This window comes from Salmo salar, chromosome ssa27 (assembly GCF_905237065.1).
Source record: "Salmo salar chromosome ssa27, Ssal_v3.1, whole genome shotgun sequence".
In the NCBI taxonomy this organism is placed as follows: domain Eukaryota; kingdom Metazoa; phylum Chordata; class Actinopteri; order Salmoniformes; family Salmonidae; genus Salmo; species Salmo salar.
In genome coordinates this window covers 5,906,758-5,919,427 of record NC_059468.1, presented here as the reverse complement: position 1 = coordinate 5,919,427, position 12,670 = coordinate 5,906,758, and the positions used below count along the sequence as shown (strand labels likewise).

General features: G+C 45.6%; 3 non-coding genes across 3 annotated transcripts; all 3 read left to right on the top strand.

Moving 5' to 3' along the window:
• Positions 1 to 860: 860 nt before the first annotated feature.
• On the top strand, positions 861 to 942 carry trnal-uag (transfer RNA leucine (anticodon UAG)). The gene has a single exon. It is a non-coding gene; the product is annotated as a tRNA-Leu (tRNA).
• Positions 943 to 3,098: 2,156 nt separating this feature from the next.
• trnal-uag (transfer RNA leucine (anticodon UAG)) lies at positions 3,099 to 3,180 on the top strand. Its single transcript has one exon. It is a non-coding gene; the product is annotated as a tRNA-Leu (tRNA).
• A 2,166-nt stretch (positions 3,181 to 5,346) lies between these two features.
• trnal-uag (transfer RNA leucine (anticodon UAG)) lies at positions 5,347 to 5,428 on the top strand. Its single transcript has one exon. It is a non-coding gene; the product is annotated as a tRNA-Leu (tRNA).
• The last annotated feature ends 7,242 nt before the right edge of the window (positions 5,429 to 12,670 follow it).

Genomic DNA, 12,670 nt, shown 5'->3' with positions numbered 1-12,670 from the left:
TTTTGTTCGATAAAGTCCTTCTTTATATCCATAAAAACTCAGTTTAGCTGGCGCGCTTCATTCAATAATCCACCGGTTTCCCTCCTTCAAAATGCATACAAAATGAATCCCAAACGCTACCAATAAACTTATCCAAACAAGTCCAACAACGTTTATAATCAAACCTCAGGTACCCTTATACACAAAGAAATGATCAAATTTAAGACGGAGAAAGGTATGTTCATTACCGGAGAGAAATAACAAAGAACGCGCTTTCACCCACGCAGCATGGAAACACTTCAGCCAAAATGGGAGCCACTTAGAAAAACTACAACTTCTAGCTCATTTTTCCAAAAACCAGCCTGAAACTCTTTCTGTTGACATCTAGTGGAAGCCCTAGGAACTGCAATCTGGGAGGACTTCGCCTCATAATAAACATGAAAGCCATTGGAAACAGTGGAAGGCTGAATTTTTTGTTTTTGGATGGTTTGTCCTCGGGGTTTCGCCTGCCATATCAGTTGTGTTATACTCACAGACATCATGTTATCAGTTGTAGAAACTTTAGAGTGTTTCCTATCCAAATCTACCAATTATATGCATATCCTAGCTTCTGGGCCTGAGTAACAGGCAGTTTATTTTGGGCACGCTTTTCATCCGGACGTGAAAATACTGCCCCCCTACCCAAGAGAGGTTAAAGGGCTCTATAAATGTGCTCTTCAGACATAGCAGCAAAACAAATAATGTGTTGAGACAGGAAGAAAAAGCAACGTGATATAAATGAAGGACACAAAAGGAAAAATGAAAAAGAAGAGAGCGATATTAATGGGAGCTTAGCAGGCTTAGGTAACAGATGGCAAAGTGTGGGGTCATTGGCAGTGAAGGGTAGCGTGGCCGAGTGGTCTAAGGCGCTGGATTTAGGCTCCAGTCTCTCTGGAGGCGTGGGTTCGAATCCCACTGCTGCCATCATTCTTGTTTTTTGTGCACGTCTTCAGTGTGGTCAATTAAAACTTTGGTAGCATTTCCATATTCAAACAAGGGAAATAACACCGCTGGCATCTTTAGCACTAAATTGCCTTAACTACCTCGTCCTGTGCTATAGCGGTGGCCACACCCACCAGCTGGCCGAGATCCACCTTTCTGAGCTTGTTAAAGTGCTCTACAAATGTGCTCTTCAGACATAGAAGCAAGAACAAATGATGTGTTGGCACAGGAAGAAAAAGCAACATGACATAAACGAAGAAAATGAAATGAAAAAGGAAAAAAGAAGAGGTTGAAATTAATGGGAGCTTAGCAAACCTAGGTAACAGATGACAAAGTGTGACTTTGAGGAAGGGGCTGGGTAGCGTGGCAGAGTGGTCTAAGGCCCTGGATTTAGGCTCAAGTCTCTCTGGAGGATTGGCTTTGTATCACAATGCTGTCATCTTTGATGTTGTCATTGTTCGTGCAAGGCTTCAGTGTGGCTATCTCTTTAGTCAATCCATACTTTTGCAGCGTTTCTATATTTTTACAAGGGAAATAAGAAATGTTGTGTGTAGTCGCACCCACGAGTACAGAACACATTGAATTAGCACTACATTGCCTTACCTGGTCCTGTGCTATAGCGGTGGCCCTCCTACCAGTTGGCCGAGATACACCTTTCTGAGCTTGTTGAAGGGCACTACAAATGTGATCTTCAGACAAAGCAGCAAAAACAAATGGTGTGTTGACACAGGAAGAAAAAGCAAAGTGATATAAATGAAGAATACAAAAGGAAAAAGGAGGAAAATGTTGTGTGACGTCAAACCCACGAGTGCAGAACACAATGAATTAGCAGCACATTGCCTTAACTAACTCGTCCTCTGCTGTAGCGGTGGCCCCGCAAACCAGTTGGCTGAGATCTGCCTATCTGAGCTTGTAAAACTTTGGGGGACTGTAGCGTCCCACCTGGCCAACATCCGGTGAAATTGCAGAGCGCGAATTTCAAATTACAGAAATATAAATATTTAACATTCATGAAAATACAAGTATTATACATCAAAATAAAGCTTAACTTCTTGTTAATCCAGCCGCTGTGTCAGATTTCAAAAAGGCTTTACGGCGAAAGCACACCATGCGATTAATTGAGGACAGCGCCCGCATACAAAAACATGGAAAACATTTTTCAACCAGGCAGGTGCGTCACGAAAGTCAGAAATAGCGATATAATAAATGCCCTACCTTTGAAGATCTTCTTCTGTTGGCACTCCAAAAGGTCCCAGTTACATCACAAAGGGTCCTTTTGTTCGATAAAGTCCTTCTTTATATCCATAAAAACTCAGTTTAGCTGGCGCGCTTCATTCAATAATCCACCGGTTTCCCTCCTTCAAAATGCATACAAAATGAATCCCAAACGCTACCAATAAACTTATCCAAACAAGTCCAACAACGTTTATAATCAAACCTCAGGTACCCTTATACACAAAGAAATGATCAAATTTAAGACGGAGAAAGGTATGTTCATTACCGGAGAGAAATAACAAAGAACGGCGCTTTCACCCACGCCGCATGGAAACACTTCAGCCAAAATGGGAGCCACTTAGAAAAACTACAACTTCTAGCTCATTTTTCCAAAAACCAGCCTGAAACTCTTTCTGTTGACATCTAGTGGAAGCCCTAGGAACTGCAATCTGGGAGGACTTCGCCTCATAATAAACATGAAAGCCATTGGAAACAGTGGAAGGCTGAATTTTTTGTTGTTTGTTGGATGGTTTGTCCTCGGGGTTTCGCCTGCCATATCAGTTGTGTTATACTCACAGACATCATGTTATCAGTTGTAGAAACTTTAGAGTGTTTCCTATCCAAATCTACCAATTATATGCATATCCTAGCTTCTGGGCCTGAGTAACAGGCAGTTTATTTTGGGCACGCTTTTCATCCGGACGTGAAAATACTGCCCCCTACCCAAGAGAGGTTAAAGGGCTCTATAAATGTGCTCTTCAGACATAGCAGCAAAACAAATAATGTGTTGAGACAGGAAGAAAAAGCAACGTGATATAAATGAAGGACACAAAAGGAAAAATGAAAAAGAAGAGAGCGATATTAATGGGAGCTTAGCAGGCTTAGGTAACAGATGGCAAAGTGTGGGGTCATTGGCAGTGAAGGGTAGCGTGGCCGAGTGGTCTAAGGCGCTGGATTTAGGCTCCAGTCTCTCTGGAGGCGTGGGTTCGAATCCCACTGCTGCCATCATTCTTGTTTTTTTTGTGCACGTCTTCAGTGTGGTCAATTAAAACTTTGGTAGCATTTCCATATTCAAACAAGGGAAATAACACCGCTGGCATCTTTAGCACTAAATTGCCTTAACTACCTCGTCCTGTGCTATAGCGGTGGCCACACCCACCAGCTGGCCGAGATCCACCTTTCTGAGCTTGTTAAAGTGCTCTACAAATGTGCTCTTCAGACATAGAAGCAAGAACAAATGATGTGTTGGCACAGGAAGAAAAAGCAACATGACATAAACGAAGAAAATGAAATGAAAAAGGAAAAAAGAAGAGGTTGAAATTAATGGGAGCTTAGCAAACCTAGGTAACAGATGACAAAGTGTGACTTTGAGGAAGGGGCTGGGTAGCGTGGCAGAGTGGTCTAAGGCCCTGGATTTAGGCTCAAGTCTCTCTGGAGGATTGGCTTTGTATCACAATGCTGTCATCTTTGATGTTGTCATTGTTCGTGCAAGGCTTCAGTGTGGCTATCTCTTTAGTCAATCCATACTTTTGCAGCGTTTCTATATTTTTACAAGGGAAATAAGAAATGTTGTGTGTAGTCGCACCCACGAGTACAGAACACATTGAATTAGCACTACATTGCCTTACCTGGTCCTGTGCTATAGCGGTGGCCCTCCTACCAGTTGGCCGAGATACACCTTTCTGAGCTTGTTAAAGGGCACTACAAATGTGATCTTCAGACAAAGCAGCAAAAACAAATGGTGTGTTGACACAGGAAGAAAAAGCAAAGTGATATAAATGAAGAATACAAAAGGAAAAAGGAGGAAAATGTTGTGTGACGTCAAACCCACGAGTGCAGAACACAATGAATTAGCAGCACATTGCCTTAACTAACTCGTCCTCTGCTGTAGCGGTGGCCCCGCAAACCAGTTGGCTGAGATCTGCCTATCTGAGCTTGTTAAAACTTCTTATGGGCATGTGGGACTGTAGCGTCCCACCTGGCCAACATCCGGTGAAATTGCAGAGCGCGAATTTCAAATTACAGAAATATAAATATTTTACATTCATGAAAATACAAGTATTATACATCAAAATAAAGCTTAACTTCTTGTTAATCCAGCCGCTGTGTCAGATTTCAAAAAGGCTTTACGGCGAAAGCACACCATGCGATTAATTGAGGACAGCACCCCGCATACAAAAACATGGAAAACATTTTTCAACAAGGCAGGTGCGTCACGAAAGTCAGAAATAGCGATATAATAAATGCCCTACCTTTGAAGATCTTCTTCTGTTGGCACTCCAAAAGGTCCCAGTTACATCACAAAGGGTCCTTTTGTTCGATAAAGTCCTTCTTTATATCCATAAAAACTCAGTTTAGCTGGCGCGCTTCATTCAATAATCCACCGGTTTCCCTCCTTCAAAATGCATACAAAATGAATCCCAAACGCTACCAATAAACTTATCCAAACAAGTCCAACAACGTTTATAATCAAACCTCAGGTACCCTTATACACAAAGAAATGATCAAATTTAAGACGGAGAAAGGTATGTTCATTACCGGAGAGAAATAACAAAGAACGCGCTTTCACCCACGCGCATGGAAACACTTCAGCCAAAATGGGAGCCACTTAGAAAAACTACAACTTCTAGCTCATTTTTCCAAAAACCAGCCTGAAACTCTTTCTGTTGACATCTAGTGGAAGCCCTAGGAACTGCAATCTGGGAGGACTTCGCCTCATAATAAACATGAAAGCCATTGGAAACAGTGGAAGGCTGAATTTTTGTTTTTGTTGGATGGTTTGTCCTCGGGGTTTCGCCTGCCATATCAGTTGTGTTATACTCACAGACATCATGTTATCAGTTGTAGAAACTTTAGAGTGTTTCCTATCCAAATCTACCAATTATATGCATATCCTAGCTTCTGGGCCTGAGTAACAGGCAGTTTATTTTGGGCACGCTTTTCATCCGGACGTGAAAATACTGCCCCCTACCCAAGAGAGGTTAAAGGGCTCTATAAATGTGCTCTTCAGACATAGCAGCAAAACAAATAATGTGTTGAGACAGGAAGAAAAAGCAACGTGATATAAATGAAGGACACAAAAGGAAAAATGAAAAAGAAGAGAGCGATATTAATGGGAGCTTAGCAGGCTTAGGTAACAGATGGCAAAGTGTGGGGTCATTGGCAGTGAAGGGTAGCGTGGCCGAGTGGTCTAAGGCGCTGGATTTAGGCTCCAGTCTCTCTGGAGGCGTGGGTTCGAATCCCACTGCTGCCATCATTCTTGTTTTTTGTGCACGTCTTCAGTGTGGTCAATTAAAACTTTGGTAGCATTTCCATATTCAAACAAGGGAAATAACACCGCTGGCATCTTTAGCACTAAATTGCCTTAACTACCTCGTCCTGTGCTATAGCGGTGGCCACACCCACCAGCTGGCCGAGATCCACCTTTCTGAGCTTGTTAAAGTGCTCTACAAATGTGCTCTTCAGACATAGAAGCAAGAACAAATGATGTGTTGGCACAGGAAGAAAAAGCAACATGACATAAACGAAGAAAATGAAATGAAAAAGGAAAAAGAAGAGGTTGAAATTAATGGGAGCTTAGCAAACCTAGGTAACAGATGACAAAGTGTGACTTTGAGGAAGGGGCTGGGTAGCGTGGCAGAGTGGTCTAAGGCCCTGGATTTAGGCTCAAGTCTCTCTGGAGGATTGGCTTTGTATCACAATGCTGTCATCTTTGATGTTGTCATTGTTCGTGCAAGGCTTCAGTGTGGCTATCTCTTTAGTCAATCCATACTTTTGCAGCGTTTCTATATTTTTACAAGGGAAATAAGAAATGTTGTGTGTAGTCGCACCCACGAGTACAGAACACATTGAATTAGCACTACATTGCCTTACCTGGTCCTGTGCTATAGCGGTGGCCCTCCTACCAGTTGGCCGAGATACACCTTTCTGAGCTTGTTAAAGGGAACTACAAATGTGATCTTCAGACAAAGCAGCAAAAACAAATGGTGTGTTGACACAGGAAGAAAAAGCAAAGTGATATAAATGAAGAATACAAAAGGAAAAAGGAGGAAAATGTTGTGTGACGTCAAACCCACGAGTGCAGAACACAATGAATTAGCAGCACATTGCCTTAACTAACTCGTCCTCTGCTGTAGCGGTGGCCCCGCAAACCAGTTGGCTGAGATCTGCCTAACTGTAGCGTCCCACCTGGCCAACATCCGGTGAAATTGCAGAGCGCGAATTTCAAATTACAGAAATATAAATATTTAACATTCATGAAAATACAAGTATTATACATCAAAATAAAGCTTAACTTCTTGTTAATCCAGCCGCTGTGTCAGATTTCAAAAAGGCTTTACGGCGAAAGCACACCATGCGATTAATTGAGGACAGCGCCCCGCATACAAAAACATGGAAAACATTTTTCAATCAGGCAGGTGCGTCACGAAAGTCAGAAATAGCGATATAATAAATGCCCTACCTTTGAAGATCTTCTATGCTCAAGTCTCTCTGGAGGATTGGCTTTGTATCACAATGCTGTCATCTTTGATGTTGTCATTGTTCGTGCAAGCACAGATTCCCAGTATTGATTGTAAACATCGTTTGACATGTTTCTACGAACGGTAATGGAACTATTTGACTTATAGTTTCTGGTTTCGCGCTCGCGCATTATGCCTATGGATTAGAGATCTGAACGCGTGAACAAAACGGAGGTATTTGGACATAAATATGGAGTTTATTGAATTTCTTGTGGAAGTGGGAGTCCTGGGATTGCATTCCGATGAACATCAGCAAAGAATAATAGCTTTACCAAGGGCAACTTCAACGGTGGGATTTTAACCGACACCTCCACACACTCAATTAAGCACTTTAGACCACTCGGCCTGACAACACATTTGTTAACTGTCTCAATGGGTTCGACACATGGCCCTGCCATTGCTATGCCTAACTTTCATTGATTTCAATCAAGGGATAACACACATCAACTACAGTTTGTGGGGGCAACTGCCACCAGTAGGATACAGGTTGTGGTGGGCGAGTGGTTAAGGTGATGGACTGCTAATCCTTTGTGCTCTGCACGCATGGGTTTGAATCCCATTGACCTCACAAAAATATCAGTGCTTCATTATTGCACTGGAATATTATGACTTTCGCAAACACTGGTAAAATGGCCGACTGCCACTGTGAGAGCACAGGACTTGGTATTTGAGCGGTGAAGGCGATGAACTACATGTGTGGATTGGAACACTTACCTCTTCGCAAAACAGTTGTTATTTCTTCTCTTGCAGGGCAACCTCAATGGTGGGATTTGAACCGACACCTCCACATACTTAATCAAGCACTTTAGACCACTCGGCCTGACAACACATTTGTTAAATGTCTCGATGGGATCGACACATGGCTCTGCCATTGCTATGCATAACTTTCATTGATTTCAATCAAGGGTTTACATACAGCAACTACAGTTTGTGGAGGCAACTGCCACAGGTGGGCTACAGGATGGGGTGGCCAAGTGGTTAAGGTGATGGATTGTGCTCTGCATGCATGGGTTCAAATCCCATCCTCATCGAGCAACCAAAAAAAATCTGAACTTCTTATGGTACTGTAAGATTTTGACTTTCGCAAACACTGGTAAGATGGCTGACTGCCACTGCGAGAGCACAGCACTTGGTATCTGAGTGGTGAAGGTGATGAACTCCATGTGTGGATTGGAACACCAACCTCTTTGCAAAACAGTTGTTATTTCTTCTCTTGTATGGCTCCACATGAATATAGAATCCCTGCACAATAATAGAGCGACTGCTAAGATTCAGGTATTGAAGAATAGCTTTACCAAGTTCAACCTCAATGGTGGGATTTCAACCGACACCTCCACACACTTAATCAAGCACTTTAGACCACTAAGCCTGACAACACATTTGTTAACTTCTTGGTGACAGGAAGCTGTAACCTATAACAAACCTTGTTCACTCTCCTCAGGACTTTAAATGGCCCCACAAACCGTGGACCCAGCTTCCGGCAGGGCAGGCGGAGGGGCAGGTTTCGGGTCGAAAGCTGCCCCTCCACTGTGGTGGTGATCTGCGTTCTCCTTTTGGCGCATCACGGCCTGCTGAAGGTGAACATGGACAGCTTCCCATGTCTCCTCCACGTGCCTGAATCAGTCGTCCACCGCAGGAACATCGGTCTGACTCTGATGCCAAGGCTCCAGAACCGGCTGGTACACCAGTACGCACGGGAAGGGAGAGAGGTTAGTGGAGGAGTGGCGAAGCGAGTTCTGTGCCATCTTGGACCAGGGCACGAACGCCGCCCACTCCCCCGGCCAGTCCTGGCAATAGGACCGCAGAAACCTACCCACATCCTAGTTCACGCTCTCCACCTGCCCATTACTCTCGGGGTGAAACCTTGAAGTAAGGCTGATAGAGACCCCCAGACATTCCATGAACGCCTTCCAGACCCTAGACGTGAACTGGGAACACCGATCAGACACTATATCCTCAGGCACCCCGTAGTGCCGGAAGACGTGTGTAAACAAGGCCGCCACAGTATGTAGGCCCGTAGGGAGACCGGGCAGAGGGAGGAGACGACAGGACATAGCGCAACGATCCACAACTACCAGGATCGTGGTGTTACCCTGTGAGGGTGGAAGATCAGTCAGAAAATCCACCGACAGGTGCGACCAAGGCCGCTGTGGAACGGGTAAGGGGTGTAGCTTACCTCTGGGCAGGTGCCTAGGAGCCTTAGACTGGGCGCACACAGAGCAGGAGGAAAAATAAACCCTCACATCCTTAGCCAAGGTAGGCCACCAGTACCTCCCGCTCAAACAGCGCACTGTTGACCGATCCCAGGATGACCAGCGGAGGGTGACCTGTGGACCCAATAGATCAACCGGTCACGAACAGCAGACGGTACATACAGACGCCCAGCGGGACACTGGAAGGTAGCGGGCTCTGCACGTAACGCCTGCTCTATGTCCGTGTCCAGCTCCCACATTACCGGCGCTACCAGGCAGGAGGCGGAGAGTATGGGAGTGGGATCCATGGGCCGCTCCTCTGTGTCATCCAGCCGGGACAATGCGTCTGCCTTCACGTTCTGGGAACCTGGTGTCATGACGTTGGCCTCTTTGAGTACAGGGAGGACAGTTGACCCCCTCCCCCTTGCACCATCCCCCAACCTACCTTCCCCCACCCAGTCCCTGTGTGAAGGAGTGGTAAAATTCCAGAGAAGAATCTCTGGCCACATGGCCCATAGAGAGACACAGGAAATTCTTCCAACTCACAGAATTGGGGAACCGAGTGACATTTGTGTTCTGGAGAAGGTATGGAAGATTGGTGAAGAATCCAGCTACGAACTGGTCCGCTTGGTACAATTTTGTGATACTCAGAAGAGACAATATAGCCATATTACCATAAAACAGTTTATATAATAGCCTCAGCCTTGAGACTTGCATCCACATGGTTGTATAGAATGTATTAATAAGGATAAAGCTATTTGTAATACATTGAGATGCTATGTACTGACGTTAATGTGATAGAATTGTATTTCTGTACCAAGCTTAACTCAGTCATCGGCACGCCCCCAGGGACACAGACAGGACCAGGCGTCATGTGACATGTTCACTATAAAACCATACCTAGATTTACTTTCTAACAGACCAGGCCTCCACTCCATTGCGAGTTGGCCAATAGGTTTGACCATCCAATCCATCTACTGAAAGTGAACCATACCACGTGGTTAACTTTTAGACTATTGATACCGACAGAATAAGAACAAGTCTTTGATATTAATTATTAGTCTGCAGCTAGAAATTATATCATTGAAGGCGAAGACCAACGAAACATTTATTCTATAACGACATTAATGAATGTCGCTTTGAAAGATCCATTCTAACCGAGAGAGAGAGAGAGAGAGAGAGAGAGAACGCGGACAAAACTCTCCAACAGAACGACGCTCCAACAAGGATCCCGACGACACACTGAGCGTAAATATATATTGATTGCAATTGTTCCCGAATGAGTGAGCGTTCATGTGCAAAGGATTAGCATATCAATTGTTAATATTAATGAACTCTGTAGTGTCTTCTCAGCTGCCTTTTATGAACCATTGTTCTACAAGACAGCAGCCAGGCCTGTTTAGACCACTAGGGCACATTACTCTACCAATTCTTTGTGATGATAATTACTGTTTGTATACTTTCTGTGAATTACTTAGTTTAGTAAATAAATGATTTTAAGACAATTGATGTATGGATGATTTTAGTAAAGACTGGGTTCGTGCAGATACAACAATTTACGACGTTTGGAATGAGACTGGACGCGAGGTAAAATACACCATTTAAACCAGAAGATAATCGGCCTATACTATAATAGAATATAATATATAATGTTATAATGTAGGAAAGTTATATTAGGAAAATTATAACTTTGTAATCTGAATATTTTCCTTGGTGCCCCGATCTCCTAGTTAATTACAATTAAACGATTAATCAGTTTGATCGCGTGATAATAATTACAGGGAGTTAATTGATAAACATGTCTTCAGTTTAATGGTACCCCAAAGACACGACACTGCTCTGTAAGAGAGGGTAAACACAAAACGGTTGAAAAACATGGCCTGGCGAGGGTTCAGTCTCCTCGCTGCCCGGATGTACTCCAGATTGCGGTGGTCAGTCCAGATGAGAAAAGGGTGTCTAGCCCCCTCAAGCCAATGTCTCCACGCCTTCAAGGCCTTGACGACAGCCAACAGCTCCCGGTCCCCCACGTCATAGTTTCGCTCCGCCGGGCTGAGCTTCTTCGAGAAGAAGGCACAGGTGCGGAGCTTCGGTGGCGTACCCGAGCGCTGAGAGAGCACAGCTCCTATCCCAGCCTCGGACGCGTCCACCTCCACTATGAACGCCAAAGAGGGATCCGGATGGGCCAGCACGGGAGCCGAGGTAAACAGAGCCCTCAGATGATTAAAAGCTCTGACCGCCTCAGCCGACCACTGCAAACACACCAGGCCCCCCCTTCAGCAGTGAGGTAATGGGAGCCGCTACCTGACCAAAACCTCGGATAAACCTCCGGTAGTAGTTGGCAAACCCTAAGAACCGCTGCACCTCCTTTACCGTGGTGGGAGTCGGCCAATTACGCACGGCTGAAATGCGGTCACTCTCCATCTCCACCCCTGAGGTGGAAATGCGATACCCTAGGAAGGAGACGGACTGCTGGAAAAACAAGCATTTCTCAGCCTTGACGTACAGGTCATGCTCCAACAGGCCACCAAGCACCCTGCGCACCAGGGACACATGCTCGGCGCGTGTAGCGGAGTATATCAGAATGTCATCAATATACACCACTACACCCTGCCCGTGCAGGTCCCTGAAAATCTTGTCTACAAAGGCTTGGAAGACTGATGGCGCATTCATCAACCCGTACGGCATGACGAGGTACTCATAGTGCCCTGAGGTGGTACTGAACGCCGTCATCCACTCGTCTCCCTCTCGGATACGCACCAGGTTGTAAGAGCTCCTGAGATCTAGTTTGGTGAAGAAGCGCGCCCCGTGCATTGACTCAATCGCTGTGGCTATGAGTGATAGCGGGTAACTATACCTCACCGTGATCTGGTTTAGACCCCGATAGTCAATACATGGGTGCTCTTTCTTCTTCACAAAAAAGAACCTCCAGGAGACGGCTGAAGTGGAGGACCAAATGTATGCCTGACGCAGGGATTCGGAGACATATGTTTCCATAGCCTCCATCTCTGCCTGTGAGAGGGGATACACATGACTCCTGGGAAGTGCAGCGTCTACCAGGAGATTTATCGCACAATCGCCCCGTCGATGGGGTGGTAATTGAATCGCCTTCTTTTTAGAGGAGGCGAGAGCCAAATCGGCATATTTAGGGGGAATGCGCACGGTGGAGACCTGGTCTGGACTTTCCACCATAGTAGCACCAACGGAAACCCCTAAACACCTCTCCAGGCACTCCCGCGACCACCCCGTGAGAGCCCTCTGTGGCCAAGAAACAGTGGGGTCATGACAAACTAATCAGGGTAGGCCTAGCACCACAGGAAACGCAGGAGAGTCAATAAGGAAGAGACTAATTCTCTCCTTGTGCTCCCCCTGCGTCACCATGCCCAGAGGAGCAGTGGCCTCCCTGATCAAACCTGACCCTAATGGTCGACTATCTAAGGCGTGAACGGGGAAGAGCACATCCACGGGAACAATGGGGATCCCTAAACTATGGGCGAACGATCTGTCTATAAAATTCCCAGCCGCGCCTGAATTGACGAGCGCCTTATGCTGGGAATGCGGGGAAAACTCAGAAAAAGTGACATAGACAAACATATGAGCAACAGAGGGCTATGGGTGAGAATGGTGCCAGCTCACCTGGTGTGACGCCAGAGCGCCCTGCCTGCTGCCTCAATCTTCAGAGGAACCAACCCGGCACCGACCGGCAGTGTGACCTCTGCGGCCACAGATGGTGCACGAGCTGGAACCCCCTGCGGGGGATGGAACCACCAGACCCCAAACTGAACA